The 14,220-nt window shown below is 42.8% G+C and overlaps 1 long non-coding RNA gene across 1 annotated transcript; it reads left to right on the plus strand.

Moving 5' to 3' along the window:
• The first annotated feature begins 1,866 nt into the window (after positions 1–1,866).
• LOC142775012 (uncharacterized) lies at positions 1,867–13,600 on the plus strand. Its single transcript, XR_012886640.1, has 2 exons — positions 1,867–1,983; positions 13,283–13,600. It is a non-coding gene; the product is annotated as an uncharacterized LOC142775012 (long non-coding RNA).
• Positions 13,601–14,220: the final 620 nt, after the last annotated feature.

Consider the following 14,220-nt stretch of genomic DNA (forward strand, 5'->3'; position numbering starts at 1 on the left):
AATCAAATGGTGGTTTTGGGACGTTAAACCCCACAAATCAATCATGTAGCAACGCCTCCTAGAATGTGCCAATACAGTGCATGAAAATTCCATGCTGCCACAGAGTATCTCTGTTTGTGTGGGCAATCATTGTCACAGAAGTTTTAATTTTGTTATAGTTTTTTTGTCTGATTTCGTTCGCAGAGTGATATCCTTTTCTATGTACCCTTTGCATGGTAGCAATCAATCTGATGAGTGCTATGTCTCGCAGTATCTCATTGGATATATGCGCGGTTGCTTATCTAACGGTATAAAGTGGTTTGTGGCAAGGCGATTCACATTGTAGTGTTGTGTCCACCACGCACTGCTTTCTATTGTTTACATCTTCCATCATCAACAGGGTGTTTTAGTGAAAATCGCCAAGTAACGAAAAAAAAATACAAGATTACTACACGTCTCTTATTAGTACAGTATGCTTCTGCGCTATACAGAGCATATCAGAATTTTTTCAGTCTGTCAAGCTTTGCAATTCAGAAACATTGAGTAATAAACATTGTAAGTGTGACTCAAGATAAAAATCTTTAATTTGAAATTTGTAGCGTTCAAGAGAAATAACAAAATATCATTTTTCGGTGAGACAACTCACTGCTTAATTTTCAGCAGCCTCGTTTTAAGTTTTACGAAACTGAAACATTATCACATCACTGCCGCCTTACGCGCGGCGTTTTAGTGTCCTCAAATGTTCAAGGAATTATCAAATACTGTTTTCAAAGGAAAGTCAGAGTGATATCAACAGGCTATGGGTGACTAAGATGAACGTTAAGCGATGGCAGAAAGGTAACGATATGAAAAATAAAAAAAAACATCGATGAAAAAGCAGCCACCTCGTGTGAATGTGATAAGAGACCGCAGCAGAGTTCGACGCACTACCGGCACTTTTTTTCTTTAGAGCGATTAGCGAGTAGCGGAACGTAAGTTGCGAACTTGAGGCAAACAGGCAATGCGCGCTTGATCTGTTCTGTAGCTGATGAACCATTGTTGGGTTTGGCTCACGAACACTGCGCGGAGGGCAGTCTGTGAGCATCGAACACTTGGTTCAATAAATATATTGGCAGATCATTATTGCGAAAAGTGCTTGTTGCATTGAATTTTCTTTTTCGTTGTTCTGATTCACTCTGTTGTGTAGTGCTGACATGCGTACCAGTTCCGAGTAAGTCAGAAGTAAAGACGGGATGCATGTGGTCATGCCTGAACTTAGCCTCTTTTATAGGAATGACTCTTTGAAAGGCTTAAAGTGGCATTGCGGCAACAAAACTTTTGTGTCATTCGTTATTAAACCCAATGAAATTATGCTGATGAGGAGATCGCCGCATTGGAGCAGTGGTTATGGAGCTCGGCTTCTGACCTAGAGGTTTCAGGTTCGATCCCGGCTAGGGCGGTCCCATTTTGATAAAGGCGAAATGGTAGCGGGCCTTCAGCTGGGCAATGTCAGTGCACGTTGAACAACACCAGATGGTCAGAACTTCCGCAGCCTTCCACTGAGGCGTCTTTCATAATCATCTCGTGGTATTGGAACGTGAAACCCCAGATAATATTATGCTGATCAGGAAAGCAGAGTAGAACAAAGACATAACGTGTCAACGAGTGTTGTTTCGCCTCACAAAAATAGTCCTGAAATCTTACACACATGCCTCTCGATTGTATTATCGAAGCACTTCTAACACTTCCACTCTAGAATGCCAAGCATGTTATCAGCCCGAGACACCTTTTTTTGTTTGTTGGATAGGTAAGTGGCGAGCGCTGAGAATTCAAGGAACGCAACGCAAGCCAGCAGAAAAGAAGCTGATTGAAGATATCTCTGTCCTTAATATGGCAACTACGTGCAGCCACACTTTGTGGCGTTTACGCGTCTGCTTGCCTGCCGTTTCGCCATCTGTTCCGCGCACATAGGCCCACGCCGCCATCGTGGCTGACCTCCATCAGCTAGCGCGGCAAAGGGTGAAGGTATTTGTACATAGAATATTTATGCTCGTGCGTTTATTTGTATATGTGCATGTCTACACATACTAAACTTTTATTTTTGAAAGAATTTAAATACCCCCTCCACCGCCTACGCCTATGTTGGCTATGAGTACGTCACAGCAACGCGCCATATCCGACACCTCAAAGCGGCAAACTTACTTGTATGTACATCGTTACTGACACCGTTTTCCAACAGTAGAAGTAACCATAGGTCGTTCATTTTTGCTATAAATGTTATCATGTGTTTTCTGCCTTACGTTCTCATATGCAATTGCCTTTTTTAGTACCCTCGCTGAGTACAGGAAAGGTGTAAGCGAAGTGAGCCCGTTCACCAAGGCAGCTGGTATTGCAGTTAACCTAAACACCTCAGCTTCTCGTCGATTATTCTAACGAATTGTCTGTAACAAGGCTGCACTTAGTATAAATGCTGCTTTTATATGTGTAGGCAATCTTTTCACTTCCGTCATGAACATGGATACAGAGAAATAATTGTATTAGTGTAAGTTCCTCCAGAGTAATAGCAAGGGAGAGAAATATTCGGCAAGGCATCATTGGCGCCTGCTTTGTATCCCGCTTCTGCTATGGTGTGATTGGATATGTTAAAAAAGTCGTGATATCATATCCAATCACACAACAAATAAGTGTGGCCTAAACATTTGTGATTATAAAATGTGACTTTTTTAACGGTGCGCATTGGGGTCGGAATACCGAGGATAACAACAGCGTTCGTTCTCAATGTGGGCGATGTTATAATTAGGGCTCTGTGCCTTCGGATAAATAAAAAAAATGATTAAACTCACGCCTATAAAATGTTTCACCATTCTGTTTCAATCATCAACTCCCATTCCAACGAAAGAGCGTTAAAGAGTTCGTTTTGCGGACATCCGGCATTGGTCTCGGCTTCGGCGTCGTTGGTTGAATGAAAAACAATCATATGCATCACTGAAGCATCGATAACGATGCAAATAGAATAAATAACAAAAACTCCTGGATCAGAGAGGGGATTGAACTCGGGTCGTTTGAGTTCTAGCGAAAAATGATCACGAGTCGTTTCAGTGTCAATCGAATTTTCTACCACACGGCTAAGAGTATGCTTGTGAATACATTGAACATTGCTTACTCTGCTTGGAAATGCAGTGAAAGTGACACATGCTTTACAAGCACGCGCGTCTTGTATACATGCTTCACAATGCAACCTGAAATATTGCCGTAATAATGCGTGGTACAAGCGCCCATGGAATTCATGCGTCAGAACGTGTGATTATCCCGAAGATTTCCAGGTTTAAAGCCGTGGTAACTTTCTACAAAAACGCACACACGCTACTGCGTCTGTTTCCTTAAGGCTATGTAAAAGGTGCATAGCTGTATAAGGGGGTATAAAGGGGTGACGCCCCTTAAGCCAGGCAGTTGGTTTCGGTCAATAACCCCCCTTATAATTTGGTGGAAGTGCAGGGGTGGTCTTCGAAGCTGAAACTACGAAGTCGCACCTTACCTTCAGCGCCAGCAATGCCGGAAGAGCCCTCCACCTAAGGTACCTCGCAAGTTCCCGCCTCTAAGTGTCCGGGCGTGTGGCCACTGCGTCACCCACCGATCTTCATTGGCCCTAACGGCCAAGATATTGAGGAGTGGCTGACTACTTACCACAAGGTGAGCGCAGCGAAGTGGGTCGATGCGGCTAAGCTGACCTATGTAAGCTTTTACTTGTCCGACGTTGCCAGCTGGGATTCATTCAACACATCCCTTCCACAAGTCTTCGACCGCCGTGCTGTGCGAAAACTCCGCGCAGAACAACGGCTTTATAAGCGCGCTCAACAGCCAGGAGAGACCTTCACCACCTACATTGAAGAAGTTGTTGACTTGCGCAAGCGGGTAAACCCAGCGATGCTCGAAGCCGACAAAATAAAACAAATCCTCAAGGGCATATGCGATAACGCATTTCAAATGTTGTTAGCCAAGGACCCACAAACCAACCACAGCCAATCTGGTCAGCTTGTGCCAGAGTTTTGACGAATTGCGCAAGCAACGCGCCCAAACACAGCGCTCTCTGGAACAACGTGACTCGATCGCGGCCTTGACTATCAGAGACCAGAAATACATGTTGGCTCGCTTAAAGCAGTTCGTGCGTGAGGAGGTCATTCGGCAGCTCTCCATTTGATTGAGCACGCCCGAACCAGCACAAACGCATCCTCTGGCCCCAGATCATATGGCCCCGGCCTCAAGGCACGTCATACAAGATGAGGTAGCTGACGCTTTGCCTTTCGCTTGTTCACCACCTCTGGATGCCGCCCCCTGGACGTATGCGCAAGTCGTTGCAGCCAGAGCACCTCGACAGCCCACTTATGCTACCTCACCGGTCCCTCTTAGGTCATCACCAGTTCCGTTTAGCCGGCCAATCGCGGTGTCTCCGAACTCATGGCTCATCACAAACTGCCCGATTTGCTATTCTTGCGGTTACGCAGGACCTGTGGCTTGCCGCCGTTGCCCTCTCGTTCACAGCGACACCATGCGAAGATCGTCGCACGACTCTCGGCGCTTTAACGACAAAGCACGTCAACAAGGATCCTCTTTACCCAACCACGCCCCCCCCCCCCCCTTTCAGTCAGTCACTGTCACGAGCTCCGCACTTCGTCGTCGTCGTTATTTACCTGCTCCGACTATAGATGCTGTCTCTATCCCTCTTCCCCACTACAGCTGGTTCGAAAAGCCTTCATGAATTAGGTGTTTGAAGTAGGCTCTGTAAAAACAAAAGATCGCTATCGCGTTGAACTACTAAAAACTAAGCTTTAGGATCCCTAATATTTTAACGAATACTGCAATCTTGTTCCACTTTTATTAAAAGAACACGATCTAAGCCGCCATTTACACGTCAGCCACAAGGGCGTAGACAATTTTTTTTCAGGGAGGGGGGGGGGGCATGGGTTCAGTGAGGTGCTGCGTCATGGCTACGCCATCGGTCGACCCATTCGGCTAATATAAACGTCACCTTAAGCTTGCTGTGGTTCTACAGAATTTCGCTGATGTATCTCTTGGACTCTTTCAAATGAAGTGTCCGGTGGCACGCACGATGCCAAGTACGGAATAACTATAACAGAAATATATAAAAAACAAAAAAGGGCAAGATGAAAGTTTGCGATGCACAATCCGTAAACACGGCTTGAGTCGAGGCTTGCCTTCCTCAAAGCTAGAACACAACAGATTTTTAGCGCTAGCGTTCTACGCTTCATACCGTCTCCGCAATACGTAAATGACTATATGAAGAAGCTGCGAAAGATATTGCATCGAAAGACCCTGTTATGAAAAACTGCTGCATCATCAAAATTGACGAGTCACCGGAGGTTCGCGGATAACAGGCAGAGACATTTTTCGCAACCATATGTGGTGAGAAGCTCCCTAGGCGCAGGATCACTATGATATATTAACAAGTGGTTTAGCACAGCAAAATATCACTTGGTGTATGTTGATACAACACCTTCTTCAGAGGCCGGAAATCATCATTGGAAAGGAGTGCGCTTCCATCACTGACAACAACCTCGTAAAATATTATTGCATTGATTACAAGTATACGTTTTCATATATTACCACAAGGTTTAGGATTGCTACACGGCCAAAGTCCTGTATTCAAGTATTTCAACCTAATTTTGCTTTTGTGTGTGCGCACCTTCCTGACAGTTAGGTTATACTCAATGTGTTATGATGTTCTTGTCTTTACATACCACTGAATGCAATTTTGGAGCAGTGTGGGAAAACTGAGAAAACAGACGCGAATTTTTCACACAATTGAGGATAAGCAGTATATATACTGTGATAAAGTAATATTAACCACTGAGAAACGACATGCGAATTTTAAGAAATAAGCAACTTGAAGAAGATATATTGGGAAAAGATGCACCCCAAACAGCGCTATATGGGTAGGCCTCATAAAATGCTTTTCTCCTTCATGAAAAGCTGTTAGTCCATTTGGGGGTGCCTCAATGCCGAGTAGCTCGAAGTTGGAGTCTCTCTCATCAATTTCACTTTCATTCAGTTGTAATATTGTTTTTTTTTTCTTGGACAGACGTTGATTATCTCATTTGCTGAGCTCGTTGCAAAGACATAATCACTGTCATTCATATGTGGAAAAGATTCTTCGTTGTCACAGTGGTCACAGACAGCGGCATCGGCCATTTCATTGCGGAAAGCGTAGGACAGCTGTCTATACTTTAGAGCATAGATATATGTATACGCACTTTTCACCAAGAAATAAATGACGGCATAGAGCAAATGAAGCATGAAAAAAAGTGTAGATAGAATGTTGCTATAGAAACCTAGAGATATGTGCTGCTATAGAAGCTAAAAGTCGCACTATCGCAGTGCACTCGCGGTCCGTCACACGGTTTTTTTCCCCATTTCGCGGCTTTCTATAAAGGACGATAGTTATAGCGAGAGAACAGAGGGATGACAAAATGACAAGAAATCTCGCGCTATAACTATCTGGATGTCATACCAACTAGCCCAAACTGCCACACTTTTTTTACAACGTGGAAAATATAACACCACGAGACGTATCATAGAGGAAATGATTTAGTCCGTAGTTTCTGAAAGTGCTCTACATCTCAGTGTTCTTATTTTGGGTTCCCAGCCCTTAAATAAAATTGATTATTTAACAATTATTAGTTATTTAGTATATGGAAAAATAAAAAATGGCTTGAGCACCTACAGGCTAGTGCGAGTGGTACGCGTTTGATTCAATTCGCCACTAGAGTGTCTTTCATTTCCAAATTCTTGGCTCAAGTTATGTGGGACACCCTGTATATACTACGTAACTCTCCTCTTAATCTAGCAGACAAATACTAGTATGGGGTACGCAGCGATATATACTCATGTGGGTGGCTGGATAGATAGATAGATAGATAGATAGATAGATAGATAGATAGATAGATCGATAGATAGATAGATAGATAGATAGATAGATAGATAGATAGATAGATAGATAGATAGATAGATAGATAGATAGATAGATAGATAGATAGATAGATAGATAGATAGATAGATAGATAGAGACATACAGGCAGACAGAGAGAGACAGAGAGAGACAGATAGACAGGCAGATAGAAAGATAAACAGACAGATAAACAGACACACAGATAGACAGATTAATAGACAGACAGATAGATAGATAGATAGATAGATAGATAGATAGATAGATAGATAGATAGATAGATAGATAGATAGATAGATAGATAGATAGATAGATAGATAGATAGATAGATAGATAGATAGATACTACGCGAAGAAGTGCTTCACATTGAAAAAGCAACGGTAAAACGTATAATTTCGCATATACTATGTCTTGCTTCTCTACTCTTCGTTTGTGTTCTTTACATCGGGGAATTGTAGGGACATGAGAAGAGCATAACGAAATCATAAAAACAGAAAGGAAGTTTACACTATGATACGCGTTTTTAATACACTCTACTACCTAATTTTGTACATCTCGACACGCGTACGAAGAAAAGGTGGAGCTAAAAGGACACATGCGTCAGAGCGCATTGGCCGAGTCTAGGTATAAGTTGGCTGTGGCATTGCGTCGACTTATGATCTGTTTTCGCCGATGGAACACTGTGTATGCGCGCGACAACCCTACGTCGAATCATAATCCCACTTTACTAGTTGTTAAAACATCAACGAAAAAAAAACAAAGAAGTAGCGCACTATGCACGTGTTGACGTTAATATGGCCACACGAAGTGCTTCTTGTTTCCTTCATATGAAGAGCTCAATTAAGCAAAACGTTTACCCGACGAACGTGAAAGACCATTTTTAGGCACTTAAAATCTAATATGGGCACGTACCTAAAAATAGGCACTTATAAGTACAACAAAAAGGTGTTTAAGATGTTTCTTACCCTTTTCTTCGTGTTCATATGCGAAAAAAGGACACCGTATTGGAGGGCTTCAGAAATTTTGACCACCTGGGGTTCTTTAAAATACACCCATGTCTTATCAGACAGGTCTCAACTATTCTTTCTTTGATCGAAATTACGCCCACAGCCAGAGTTTGATTCGGCGGCCTTCAGATCAGCAGTCAATTGTTACGTGAAGGGTACACTGGTTTTGGGCTGTAGTCTTGCTTCCAATGATACCTAATAAGAACAGCAGTTTGGTGCGAACTACCCAGGCAGCACACCGGCGTTAGACCAATCTTGAATCCGTGTCGACTAACGTCGGTCGCGATATTGGCCCAAGGGTGGCTTCTCCATCAAGTGCAACTTCTTCAGATGTCGGACGGATGTTCAAGCCCACCTGGGGTTTACGTTCTGCCGTTTCATTTGCCATTATTCAGCTGACGCCGGCCCATTATACACATGCATATGAAAGCCCGTCATTTCACCGACGTAGTTGCCGACATACATCCTGTATAAGGCCATTTTCGGGCCATATTGTTGCCAATGAAATGCCATTATTACGCCAAAATTTGCTTTATGGCGAATATTGGCTATCACCGTCTCGCAAATATTCCACCGTTATTATTAGAGGCTTTTTACTACTCGCCCTCCTTAGCCGGTAGACTTTACAATACGCCCCCAGAACTTCCCCTAGCAGCTTATCGCAGCCCCGTACGAGCTTCGCGGTGTAGTATACTTCAAGGCGACTGGCCACTGGATGACATAGTGTAGAAACACAACACGATTCCACTAAATCGTTCATTTATGCTTTTTTTCTTGCGTTGCCTATTACCCTCCCCAACTGTAAAGCGTAAGACTGCGCAAGTCTAGATACTGTCTAGTTTTCTCCTCACATTACTTCTGAGTTTGTGAGAAATTGTTACCTAGGCTGTTCCATCAAGGATTAGGTGAAAAAAAATAACTAAAATAACTTCTTGGTGCAAATATCCTGCACACAAGCATTCTATTAGTAAGAATACCAGAACACAATTTTTCTAACTTTATTTCTAAATATACCAAGCCAACCTATTCATTCTTCAGTTCGGTTTTTCAAGTTATTGCTGTTCGGTAATACAGCACAAACTAGGAGGCGAGCTCAGCAAGGCTCTATGGGCATAGGGCTGGAAACGACAGCAGAGGTGGGGTGATAATTTAGAGGCTGCAGCAGGAGATTCGGCAATGACGATGGGCTGCCCAGGGTCATGAAAGCAGCGATTGGGTGCAAAACGAAACATTACATACTGTCGAAGATTCCTTCTCTAAGGGGCAGCAGCGATCGGGCTCCACTACTATGAACACATCTATTAAGTGCCTTTCCTAACCTCCATTGAGGCCAACTAACTTCAACAGCCACGTCTTGATGAAATACTGAGATTTTTCAGACACCTGCTTACGTGAATAGACATAAACATCTCAAAATAAGCTCTAAGCACTGCAGTAAACCATATATTCAAGCAAAAACAATGAAAGCAGATGTTTTGTTGAACTATCCAGATCAAATGACATATGGAACTTATGAAAAGAAATTAACAAATACTTCAACAGTTATTGTGCGAAAAATCTGTCACAGACCAGAATATTTAGAATGAGGCTTCAATGAAAGTTGAATAAAACAAGCTTGTTTGACTAATTTACAAATAAACAAAAGGTTTCTCATGATTTCCAAACATGTTTCACAGAGTTGCAAGCCAGGCAAACTAGTCTGCAGCTGTGACCTACAGCTGTATACATTTATAACAAGACAACAAGAGACACGACCGCACGAACTTTCAACTCTGGATTATTCTTGGGGCACACATCAACTATTGTATACTACACAAGAGAATGACTGACCACCAGTTAGACAACACAAAATGAAAGAATCTAAGCAAACCCAATTTCAGCAGTGACACTTGTGGATTATTGCAAGACTCCTGTAATTATTTTGAAATAGTATCTTCAAATGCTATGAAAGATGTGCTGATGTGGTTCCCTAAGTCGTTCTTTTCACATTAAATAAACCTCTGAAATTTCACGTGTTTTTTGGGGGGAACTTGCATTGATCCGAAGTCTTGGTTTCATAGTAGACGGGTACTGGATAGGTAGGCGCCAAAAAACTACACTTGGCAGAGAGTGGCGACACAACTCAGCCACTCGCGCTCAGACGACCGGTTGCAGAGAGAGCACGCATGTCTGCCAGTGCCGTGCTTCATTTTGGAACTAACAGCTCTAAAAGCCACTGCACCAGTAATACTGCACTGTGGTTACAAAAAAAACTGTTCCAAGACTACTCCCACGAAAATGGCACTTAAGACGGAGAGAAGCTCTGCAAAGCGGACTGCATCTACGCATGTGGTATAGAAGAGACACTGTTATGCAGTGATGGTGACTGCCTCGTCATCATTTTCTGTTTGGAATTTTGTGCTAAGGTAGTACCAACTTATAGGCCTGTGCGGTGACAATACCACACTGCGCGCTTCTGTATTAGAAAACCAATGAGCAAGTAGTAACTGCGGCATCACTTTTTTTCTGGCGCCATATGTACGCCATGTTTACGGTATGTATATACGTCGACGTTAATCAAGCAAATCACTGTGATAGCGTAGCACGGGGGTGTCACGCTCCTATGCTTGATAGCGCGGGATGGATCACCGACCACAATGGCTGCATTTAGATGGGAACAAAATATTAAAAGGATACCAGTAAACCAAGGCATAAATGTGCATTGGAGAACCTTAAGCTGTCACAATCTTGATACGCACACTACAGGGTACCTCAGAATGATATCTTGTTGGCACATTAAACCCTAGCAATTGTCGTTGTTGAACAGACATGTTCATTTTAGGCCGACACAGGCAAGTGGAAAAAACTGAAACTGTGTGTTAGGTGAACTAAACAACAAGTAAACATTGAAGACATCTAATAGTTCTCTAGCAACAAATAAATTCAGATGTTACTTAGCCTTGGCCACCAGTGAGAAAAACGCTTACCGCATCGGCTGGCTCCATAAAGCTAAGCTTTGAGTAGGCCGCTGCTTTGTTCGTAACAATAACCCTGTGTTTTGCACAAATTAAGGTAAACAGAGGCGCAACGGCATCGAGTGTTCACCGCAAGATGATGTTTTATAACAGCTTGAAGGCGTATGAACGTAGCCCCGCACAAGTATTGTGGGCAAGGCCTTTACACACAACCGTTTACAAAAAAAAAAAGACTAGCTACTTATCGTTTCGTTCACTTCACGCTGTGGCATCAGATAGAGTTTGGTGGTGTTGGTCAAATGGATGCACGGATGTAAACTTTGCTGGTCTTGAAGTTCACTACTGAACGCTCAGCGTGCCAAATAAAGAAAAAAAACTTTACAATGCCATATGTTGCATAATATGCTCGTCTCACGTGTGGCAAAACAACGTTTAAACTCGACTTTCTGGCCCTGGTGTCCACTGGTGGCGGTCTTCACTATCGAATGAATATAGCAGACACGTGCCTTCCAGTTTAGAAACGAGCCCGACAGCACTCTACAAAGGAGAGTGAGAGCAGAATTTCGCTCAGCTGACCGCTTGGATGCAACGCTGCCTCCCCTTTCTACGTCCTTCGTTTCCTCTATACGTCCTGCTTTTTACATATTGTTGCACTTAAATACGCAGCAGTACCCCCAGCACCCTTTGGTTTTGTTACGGTGATGTGCGCACTCAGCACCTCTACCAGCCACCACTCTCGTCTACTGGAGCAGCTGAGAAGTGCTCGCTCTCACCGCCAGGGTGGCCATCGAAATTCCAGTGCTGGTTTCCTATACTACTTACGTTTCGGATTCGATGATGCGGGCTCCGGAAAAAAAGTTTGAGAAGGATAACTTCGACATAGCTAGTAAACTTTAAAAGACCACTTTACCTGGCATGAGCTACAGCAGTCAAACCTGATAGGCACATCATCAGCACTATGGGGAGGACCCAAAAGAACTAGACATGGCCGGACTGCGAAGACATAATTTGGTACTAAAAATAAATTTTTCTGTACTCGAGTGAATCCACTAGCCCAGTCAGCAGACGGGGCATGTTAAGGTAAAACATCTTGATTGAGGAGGTACATGCATGAACAAATTTTCATACAATTGCGAGTTGTCTAGAGCCGAAACCAGTTGTAGATAAGTCAAATGACCTTTTTATGGTGTAGCTTTGTGCTAGCTTTTTTTTACCAATCATATTCAGCCAAAAACAACGTTGTCACAATGTTTCCCCACACGATGCGACAATATTGCGACAACTTTTAGCCTAATAAAGCCATTTGTATTAAAAATGCGGATCAGTAGAACCATCCGTCGTGCGAGGGAAGGTTTTATAAACGTTGTGCCTTCATTCATTTCCCTTTATATTGCCAATTCTCCAGCAAGAGAAGGAAAACATGCAAGATCTGTCACAAATTAACTCCATTTCACGTTAGTACAGGTCTTCGACATCTAAGATAAAATGATTGCATATCTTACGATCATTCTGCCGCCGAAATATCACGATAGCCCTTAAATTGGGCACAAGCAAGGGGTTATAACAACGCTACGCCATGCCGCGAAAAGAGCTCATGACCACTGTTAACTCGCTAGAACTCAGGTTAACGACGAGGCGAAGTTCAATGAAGTGATAGAACTAAAATGTCAGTGAACAGCTTCACAGAACCTCTGTTGTTTTTCTCGAAATCTACTTTTGTAGGCATTTACAATGAAATATTGCTTCAAAGTGGTGTTTGCAGTGACTCTCGTGTTGCACCAGCAGTTCATAATATTTTCTTACAGGTACACTAAAGAGAACCAATGTCTCAGTTTAGACTTTGACACGAGGCACACCGTGATCTTTCATACCACAAGTTAATTATCAGCGGAGAAAATTAGAATTCAAGTTTATTTTGAAATTTTGTGATGTTCAAATTTTGAAAATGTATTGTATGTTAGGAACATTGGCTTGATGAATATTTATGAAACTTCGTATCTTAGGTCTATCACACCGACAGATGACAGTGTACTCAACTTTTATGAAATAATAGCTACGTAAGACCAAGTACACGTGTTTGAGTTTCATGATGCTCCGTGCTTTTATGCGAGAATATCAAGGCAACATCTACACCCACCTTTTCTTTTCACGTGTGTTCTCACTCATTAGGCGTCTTGTGGTGGTACAAGTAGTATTTCCAGGATTGAGAAATTGTACTCGACTAATACGTGAAAAATGTTTTCGGCTTTAGTGTCTTTTAAACGTGTAAGGAGATAATTTTGAGACAATGCAAATGGAACATTTTTAACTTCCTTGGTATGCAAGTAGCATTACCACCTACCACACAATAGTCGACCAGTATGCATAAGGTAGTTACTTTGATTTCATTGTTTTTGTTGCAGAGTGTTGTCCCGCAATGGAGTGGACATTATCGTGACGAGTCCTCAAGGTTCCTCCGAGTTTTCAAAGGGAGTCTTCGATGCAGTCTAAATCACAGAAATCACTGTCATGGTCAAAAGGGACATTGCACTCGTCGTTTATATGAACCACTAGCAGATCGCTTATCCGCCATTAGTACGTAGTGACTTGCCGAGTTCCCGCAATGTCACACTGCCTTGTCATGTCACAGAGAAGCCACCCACTTGGTATCGAAACTGACAGTGTCTTTTAAAGATAGAGGTATTAAAAATATATGCGATGCATTCCCTGGCAACACGAAACTCTCTTCTTGAAACCAATCGTCTCGTATAGAACAGCGATCCCAAATATTTAAAATTCGTCTCGGTACTCCTTTAAGTAATGGCAACAAGTTGAAACGACACATTAATATTAGATGGTTTGACAGTATGTATTTCGGCACATGCATGATTACCTGATCACTTGTGAAGAGAACAATATTGACAAATTGATGGTGGATCACGGCTGGTCTAGGCGCTCACTCGCTCCTTCTTTTTATGGCGCAAGCAGCCACCGCGAGTACAATATAGCTGTTTCTATACAGTGACAGTGCACTTGACATCAGCGCATTGAGAGCCGACTCTTCGAAACGCCTTTTGCCACATACGCATTGCATTGTAAATCAGCTGTCCCCGGCCACTTTCTCGTGCTAATTTTTTTCCATTCGTAAGAAGCGGTGAGAGCAATAGAAGTGTGTGTGGGCATGGCCTGCATTTTTTGGCACTTTTGAGTTGGGTAATGAGTAGGCACATGGAACAGCACAAAAATCTTTTTTAAGGCGCGAACACGTTCTTTTCGCTGAATTCGAAAGTGCTTGAGTCTCGTGTGGTTGCATTTATCATTTACATATGTTCACGTTAAAGAACTCCACATGGTGCAAATT

This window comes from Rhipicephalus microplus, chromosome X (genome assembly GCF_043290135.1).
Source record: "Rhipicephalus microplus isolate Deutch F79 chromosome X, USDA_Rmic, whole genome shotgun sequence".
Classification (NCBI taxonomy): Eukaryota; Metazoa; Arthropoda; class Arachnida; order Ixodida; family Ixodidae; genus Rhipicephalus; species Rhipicephalus microplus.